This window comes from Dermacentor silvarum, chromosome 10 (assembly GCF_013339745.2).
Source record: "Dermacentor silvarum isolate Dsil-2018 chromosome 10, BIME_Dsil_1.4, whole genome shotgun sequence".
NCBI classification, from domain to species: Eukaryota; Metazoa; Arthropoda; class Arachnida; order Ixodida; family Ixodidae; genus Dermacentor; species Dermacentor silvarum.
In genome coordinates, this window is record NC_051163.1 from 149381366 (window position 1) to 149390523 (window position 9158).

At 46.3% G+C, this 9158-nt stretch overlaps 1 pseudogene; it reads right to left on the reverse strand.

Annotated features, from left to right (window-relative positions):
- Positions 1-8660: 8660 nt before the first annotated feature.
- On the reverse strand, positions 8661-8790 carry LOC119432100 (U2 spliceosomal RNA; annotated as a pseudogene).
- Between the last annotated feature and the right edge of the window lie 368 nt (positions 8791-9158).

Consider the following 9158-nt stretch of genomic DNA (forward strand, 5'->3'; position numbering starts at 1 on the left):
TCACTCACTCACTCACTCACTCACTCACTCACTCACTCACTCACTCACTCACTCACTCACTCACTCACTCACTCACTCACTCACTCACTCACTCACTCACTCACAACCCCCCAACACCCACGCACGCACGCACGCATAAACACACGCACAGAGAAAAACATTGACACAATACATGCACTGACACAAAAAGAGTCCGTGCGGACTCTCTTCTTGCGGTGTGATCAAGGCATGCTTTTCCGTCCAGGCGTAAAGAAGGACCCGTTAAATGGGCCGGTTCTCCACCGCTTCTCAATGAAGTTATCGGGGGCGGTGTCAGAGGCTCAACAATTTCAAGCATGCGCTGCCAAATTCGTGATGACGCATGGGAAATCGAAGGAATGGGGATAACGCGCTGCTTTATCGGATAGCGGGCCACCGCCCCTTCGGCGAGTCGTAACAAAATGTAGCGAAAACGGTCCCGCAGAACGATGAAATCGCGAGCAACGACGTGAAGTAGCCAATATTTCACGAGAGTTCTCAGGTTATTGCGCCCTGAAAGCTAAATAAGAGCGTGTCGTACACGTGATGGCTGCTTGCTCTCGGCGCGACAAGCGGGTCAAAGGTCACCGCGCCTTAGGCGTGGTTCGCGGAAGTTATTTTCCTGTGGCTATCTCCATTAGAACGTCCTCGAAGTAACTTGCTTTGTCAGAAGTATGAAAATATGAGGCTCTATAATTTCAGAAACCTGGTGTCCTTCTTTCTTGCTTCTTTGATCGTCTTTTCGTTTCCATGCGATTTTTATTCTTCCCTTCCCCTTTTTTCGTCCTTCTTTTCTTTTCGTCTTTCTTGCAACTGATATATTGCCTAATACGTACTCTACGTCTCTTTTTCCTTCACTATAGCACCTCTTTTTTTTTTCTCGCTCTCAAACTTGGTCGGTTGTGATGTTTTTGAATTGTTGCTGCAGAAACAAACGAGATCGTATAAGCATACTTTGCAAGTCTAAGCAATCCCTAGCGGCTCGATTGAAATGCGGCATTTGATGACGTGAAATCGCAGCTCACGTGACCGGGGTGGGCGAGAGTGGTTGTCAACAAAATGCGTCTGACAGATGCTGGGCTATACCACATGGCAGGGCGACTGGACTAAGTTAAGAACGTACTAAGTACTGACACAGCATAACAAAAATAACTAACTCGGCGATAGGCACGATAGGAACCGTCAATATGCAACATCCAAAGCGTAATAATATAATTGCTAGTGGGAAATTGTCCCGCCTGTATTTTCGTATATGTATTTGTTCGCACTTATCGTTCATTTATAAACTTTTTGCCAACTATAGTACAATGGCATGTTCTTATAGGAAACCTCAAAGATGGCGAAACTTTTTTGTGGACCTTCTGGGCCGTCGTTCGACTGTCAAACGATATATTCTGCGTGTTCTGTGTCTCAGCCGCTTACACGACAGAGCGTTCTCAGAAGCAGATCTCCTGGATCCCTTGGCCGGCAAACTCTAGTATGCACTAGGCTGCCAAGTTCTAGCGCGCTTCTTGAAGGCAACCGAACGCTTGTGACTGTATTCGATTATAACGAACGATTACAACGAACGCTTGTGACTATATACGTGAGCATTCGTCTGTTGGAGTGCGAACACTGACTACTTCTTTCGTCTTATCTTTCTTCCATCTTTCCACTTCTTCACGCATAGGGAAGCCACTTGGGCGCGACCGTAGTTAACTTCCCTGCTTTTCCTTCTCTAACACGATATTTAGCTCTATTTTAAAACAGTGGACGTATGTATTTTGCTCACTGTGTAAGCGTTGGACAGTGGTAGGAAAGAGGAGCCTACGACGTGCCTTGTCAGCTAATTCCACCTCTGTTGGCACACTATGCGCCAGTGATGGTGAACTATATGTGTGTCGAACGTCATATCTCATCGCACATGGAATGTAGACGCACGCGAGAATGATTTCAGGAACCGTGAGGTCGTCTCATGCTACAAGTGTATGCAAAACACTTGCGGAAAAATTAACTTTTATATGTAAAAAAAGTGAGCCGTTGTTTCAAGGCGTCCATAACATTTGTTTGAGAGCCAATGCGCTTGCCTATAGACAGGAAGATATGTCACGCTGTAACCGCCCGCTTCTGCATTTCGTCTGGAAGGAATGAAAGCTGTCGTTAGAAACGAGATAGTGCGCTGTGAGAAACCACATAAACACACGCTTTGTAAACAGAGCAGAGCTAAGTGCGCACTGCATTGACCTGCATGTGTTTCTTTGGAATGTTCAAAACGCGTCCCACCTTGTTCGTTTCGCGCGTATACGATATATTACTTGACACTCTTTGGACGTTACAGTTGTTGCCATATCAGCAGATTTTGTTCTGACTTTACAGCAATAGCTTTCTTTAGCTGATACCGTTAATCATGACAATAAATCTGGTGCAGAATTCACAAAGCTTTTCGTTCGTATGTGTTGCTTGCCATCGGCCAGCCCCCTTCGCTAATGATATGTCCAACACCACGATTGACTGACACCTGCTTCTGCGAACAGTTTTAGCATAAAAACGTTTTTGTGAATTCTGACCCTGTTGTTTGCTTGTTCACTACGCAAATTGTGATATGAATGAGAGGATGAGGTGAGGTGAAATGCATACTTTGAGCAACGAAGCACTGGAGTGCAACACGCGGAGCCAACGGTTCCATAAAAAAATGCCGAAAAATAAAAATACGACACGATATGCTTTTTAGTACATGATAGGGCACAACGAAAACAGTAATCCAGCTTCTGACGCCCCTGCAAAAAAAAAAAAAAAAAAAGAAGAGAAAGAAATGGCTGAATGCGCTGTAGAAAACTTGGATTAAGGATTTCGGTGATGAGAGAAATACACTATGATGATGATGATAATGATGATATCAGAACCCACTTTGAAACAGTCTGAAGCACATTCTAAGAAGCCCGTTCTCTTAAATTTTCTTGTGTTACCTGCTTATTTGAGTGTACGCGTACGCTTAGTAACCGTACTCAATACGGAATGCTCTCTTTCGTGGCAGTTTTTCCTTGCTTTGCCCCCCCCCCCAATCTCCTTGTCGTCTACCACTAGTCTCAAACAGACTAATTCCATTTCGTCGTCGACTGTCCTTAAAACGCAACGTCTCGGGCAGATTAACAACGTCCACATTTATCGCTGAATGGATAGTTACAGTTTCTGCCCCATTTCCACGCGCTATGCCGCCTTCGCATGAAAATTTCATGGAATAAGGACTTCTGGGATAGCAGGCCTAATATACATACTGGGACGATCGCATTACAGCCGTAATGCGCCGTACTTGTATTTTTATGTGTCCGCTGTGGACGGGAGGAACAAGTAGGTACGAAACACTCCATTTTACGCTAGTCGCAACCATGTGAAGTAGCAGACAAAGAAGGCACAAAAAGCACGAGGGAAGTTAATCGTTATGTTCACTTGAAGCCTAGAAACAATAAGGAAACGGAAATTGGAAGTGGACGAAACGATAACTTGCGGAACGTGGTAACCGAACCAACACATCTTCTGTAGAACGCGCGCGGTGCTTTACCAATTAAGCTACCGCGGCGGCTCTCCTTTCGCCGAATGTCTTGGCTATTTTGCATACGCGTATAGAAGATTGGGCGTGGCATCACCGCGTTCGGCCAAGGCTGCCGATGTGAGACGTCCTTGTAACCGCAGGCTTCACATAATACGCCATCTTAGGAGCAGACAATTGACCAATCAACCCTTATATGATACCTCATGACGTCAAGAATGCCAAATTTGTGGGCCTTCGCTATGCAATGAGCACGAAGGATAAGGCAATGCAGCATTCCCCCCCCCCTCTCTCCCGTCCCCCCTTTTTAATCAGTTTTGCTATCTATATTCGCTTTACTCAAGGGGCCAGTATCAGTATCAACATCCGGCTCTGGCTTCAAACTCTAGGGCTTTTTCAACAATACTCTTCGAATATTCCTTTACCTTGCTGATTTAGTTTTTCGCTATTCTACAAAGTTACAGAGCTGGTTTTCTTTCTTTTGCGCTAGGCCAGCACGCCTTTTCTACGTCGCCGACTTAAAGCTTTCGTCTCTGCCACGGCGCACCACGTTGGCATAATACTCACTAGTTAGTTTCTGGGCTCTAATACTCCACTCTGAGCCAACATTACTTCTTATACCTATGTCTAAACAACTTAGTGGTCCATCTATTTTAGTAAATGTTCCTCAGTTACCTTTGGAAGAAGATCTCGCTTTGAGCCTCGCTTCCGCGACGAGCCCGCAGATCCCTGTACTGTGCTTCACTTCTCGTTTCTTCAGGCGCAATCAATGCAAGTCTTTCAACAGCACTCTGACTAATCTGCACTCCCGACTGAACTTAAGATCTCAAGCATAGTAGAGAGTCAGCAAAAATTTACGCCGTGAGGATTACTGTTTTAGGTGCAACTCTTTTTCTTATTTGCGGGGACGTAAGTGCGCACGCCGACAAAAATTACGCCTTTCTGTTCGCTTGAATAAGTACGCTATTCCCGCCGTTTTACGTGTTTCACAATCAGCAAAGTTCTCATTTTACCGAAGTAATTATCCGGTCCCATCGGCCGTCGAGTCCTGGCTTAACGGTGCAATCACTTTATTCAGTAGGCGTAGCTAGGCGCTTGCGCTAGGTCGGATTATTATTATATAAGTGCAGCAGAGGTAAATACCATACTAAATTGTTCATCTAAACACAGATATTATTGATACTGTGCGTTTTGGTGATTGCCACTTAAAAAGAAAAGAAACTTGGGGGACGTAAGTCAAATTTTACTTTGGCAAAACATGAATATTCTGGTTTTCTGCACTGTAAACGCCATGTCAGGAGCAGCTATTAGGATTCTGATAGCTCTTTCCTGTGCTGAGTTACAGTTTCGGATTAGACACTACATTTCTTTCTTTTGGTTATCTTTGTCTTAAAAATGTTAGCGTCTAAATTGAAAAACAAATGTGCAAATTAATGCTCTTAAAATGAGCATCCTTCTTAGGCATCTAGCAATTTTCTGTCGATGTAAGCTCAGCGGTTTCCTAATGAGGGCTGCTCTGCGGCGCATGTTCATTTGAATACTGGATGCAGATTTCCCGAGCAAAAGCTTCAATCAATAGACGGCGCCTTTTGGAAGCTTCTTTGTCATAACACATGCCCGCTGGAACTTTATTTGCATTCACGGATCGCCATGTCTTCTTTTTAAGGTCAATCTAATGATTCACCTAAATGTATCATTAGTTCTTAGTTTTTTTTTCATCGAATCCCTTGAGACGAACAAGAAAAGGCTTTAGGTGCACTAATGCGGCTTACGAAACCGACGTTTATTGAGCGAAGCCTTAGCTCAGCTTCCCAAAAGATTACTATGAAAGCTCATCGGGATGCTGAACTATAGGCATCGCTCCATGAAAGGACTCTGTTTTCTTTCACAGCAAAATTTTCATTTTGGCTATTCAATTCATATTCCTTGTGGAATCGAGGAAACCTCTCAAAGAATTGCGCCTGCGCTTCAGTCTACCTAGTTATCTTATACGACCGGGCGCGGTGCGATAAAATAGACGGGCTTTCGAAACCCCGCCGCCAAGTAAGTCGTTAATCCAACGTTATTAATTGGGAAACTCATCAGACGAACTCCGGCACACTTTGAAGCCATTTTCCGAGGAGATTAAACTTAAGAAACGGGTGTAACGCTACAATCATATTGGATGGAGTCTTTCATCGTGTACAGCAAAGCGCCTATCGCGATCTTGTCGGGAACTCCTTCAACCTCCATCTTCAGTAGTGCAGTGAAGCCTACACGTGCTGGCACAGAAGGCGTTCTCCACCTTCATCTCGGCATATAGCTAATCCCGAAAGCTAGGTGCTAATGAAATCGAAATATTGGTCCCAACGCTGAGTAAGAGGGTCACTGATGTCATGAGACCATTACACTGAACACCTGTGAATATACCGCCCTCGTGACGTTGTTCAGCGGCTTTTTCGAACCACCCAGATAATCTGACTGAAATCTGAAAAGCTTTCTCATGGAAGCAAATGTTCTGGAATCATCATTTCTATCTGTCAGTGTCTGTAGTTGTATGCAACGCGCGTTCGGTTGCAGTTAATAAAAAAAAGTGTTGGCCTCAGGGACCATCTAAATACCCATCGGGCATACTCCCGTGCGTGTGAACGCTCTTTCGACACCTGTTCTTTTTTTATATTGACCTGATTTTGAAGTTGGCGTCGTTACGTGGTACCGGCTACTCGTCTTTGCGTCGCAAGTACAGAAAAAAAAACACACAAGATGTGCCGAAAGACACTGGATACAGTTGGAGAGCAAAAAAGCATGCTAAATCCTACATCCCATGTCCAGCAGTGGCGTAGCCAGGGGGGGGGGTTGGGGGGGTTCAAACCCCCCCCGAAATTTTTTCCGCAACCCCCCCCCCCCCCCCGCCCCAATTACCCACCCTTTGTTCTCGTCGCTTCGCACTGACATAATTCAAGGAACCGGTGCTACTATCACAATTTCATTCCTGGGCGCTCATGTTTGGGTTGGTAATTTACAGCGACTCATTTCTGCATATGGAAAAAAACTGTCACGGTGTTTGTCAAGGCTTTGATCGACACTCTCTGAGGTTTTGGGCGAGAATGTGGCGGCCGCATTCTGAAGCAAAAAATGCGGCAGCCGCATTTTAGATGAAGGCGAAAATGCTCGAGGCCCATTTACTTAGATTTAGGTGCACGTTAAAGACCCCAGGTGGTCGAAATTCCCGGTATACATTTCCGCCGCTTCCCTTCAGGTGCCGGTTAGGCCGCGCTCGCGCAGGATCTTTTCTGCGCGCGAAACGTCTCTTGTTTGCGATTGCGCCCCTACGGAAGGCTGGTAGTTACTGTTGTGTTGTTGAATCCCAAACCAGCAATTACGGAAGGCTGGTAGTTGCTGTTGTGTTGTGGAATCCCAAACCGTGTACACACGAAGGGGTTGATGCCAGCAGTGAAATTCCACCGACTCGCAACAGAATGCACGAAACAGACAGCCGACAAGCATGGATTACTGTTGTGCGCAGTACAGCGTAAGTAAACTCTTGTTGCAGGCGCTGACAGTTCTCTTCGTAGTTCACGCCTCCTGAGAAAATTGATTATGTGCACTATGCACTGAACAAGACCGGAGTTCATTCCTGCATCACTAGTACACCAAACAGTCGAGATTCTGTGAGGTACGAGGCCGCTTCCTGTTTGCACCGGCGTAAGTGAAGCAGAAATGAGATGCACGCACTAGAGCACTGCACGGGCTCGGGCTTACCCGAAAGCCCGGACCTTGCCGGGTAGGGGAGTTTTTTCACGGGCTTGTGCCGGGCTCGGGCACTGCATGTGCTTTTTGACGCGGGCCCGGGCCGGGCTCGGGCTTTCTGGTGGTGTGCATGTAACGTGCAGCGAGTTATCCTCGCGCGTCTCGACTCTGAAAAACTTGTCTTTTTCGGTCTCTGGCCGGGTTCGGGCCGGTTTCGAGCCGGGCTGGGGCGGGGCTCGGGCCTAAGGTAAAGGGGTGGCGGGCCGGGCCGGGCGGGTAACGTAGAAAATTTCCGGGCCCGGGCCGGGCCCGGGTTCCCCATAAATTTTTTTGTCGGGCTCGGGCGGGCAGGCCAACGTAAAATAATCGGCTTAAATAATCGGCCTAGGCACTAAGTGCAGTGTCCCTAGCACGCACTACTTAAAATGCGTGCACATGCCCTATCTATGCTGTGCGGCGAAATATTCTGTACACATTCTGAATCTGTTGACGTAAAGGCAAATGACGGCTGCACGCTCGCACACAGCGGAAGACACAGCGGCCGCGAAATGCAACCCTCTCGTATGAGGGAGCAGGGCGACGAAAGCTTCGAAAAAAAAAGAAGCCTTACGCGTTTTTGCGCGTACTTAAGTTTTCTAGCGCAAAGACACAGCGAACAAGCTATTGTTATGGAAGTAGGTATAGCCTGGTCACGCATGCATTTTGACGTGTATAGCCGGCCTTGACTTGTGAAACGCACTTCGCCCCGACGAGGACGACGCCATCTACGCTTAACGAAGATTAACAATTAATGATGTCTTCTCCGATCGGGCGGGTCGTCTCAATGATGCGTTTTCGAAGACTGGTCCATTCAGTGGCGCGATGCGAGACCGTTGCTCCTAACGCCCACTGTACCTGTCGTACTTACTGTATTTTACTGAACTTACTTTAGTTTTTACTTCATTTCTTCACAAGCACACGCGAAGGGGGGGTCCCATGTCTGACATACATGTATAGAGTCTGCTTAAACTACGATATTTACTATCGAGCACGTCACGTAGAGAAAAGCAGACGCCTGCCCCCCCCCCCCCCCCCCCCCCCCCCCGGTCGGGCCGGTGAACCCCCCCCGAAAAAAATTTCTGGCTACGCTCCTGATGTCCAGTAAATCAGAATGGATTATGCACGAACCCAGCAAAACATGTATAACCCTTTGTAAATAAAGTATTTCAAAGTGTCCGAGAACGCGCACATATAAGTTAGGTTTCGCAGGGAAGTGGACTAACGCGAGTTAACATGCATAATAGTACATTGCGTGGCGTCGTCGTGCACTATATGCAGCTGTTTCCCTTCATTTTGAAGTTTTTTTTTTAAACACACTTGACTCGGTTTACTCAGCGACGAAGACGCGAAAGGCTAAGCTTCGCCGCTCTTGAAGACACTGACAAAATGAATTTTCTCAACTTGATTATGGAAAATATGTCCGACATAAGCTGATAAGAACACTACATTTGATCTTAGCCAAAAGGCCGAGAAGCGAATATATGTCAACTGAAGACGAAGAGCGGGACGATGATGGTCATTTTGAGGAAGACGTTTACTGATTGTATTTTAACGGGTAATCTTACGTTTCGGGGTGCTAAGCTCATAGATATTCTGAAATGTATGCTTAATTATAAACAGGAATAACCTACTCATTACTTGGCCACTCCCCCGTAGTGTACCACAAACTTAATGGGAAACAACAACTGGAATAGGTGCTTGGGTTCTAGACACGTCAGAATCATCCGGTAAATGTTATGAGGAGGCACCTGCTTAAAATACGTTATGGTGCAAAAAAAAAAAAAAAGCTCAGACGCGACGAGTTATTTCTACCGCAGCTTCTGTCTTAATGAACCTTGGTCTCGAT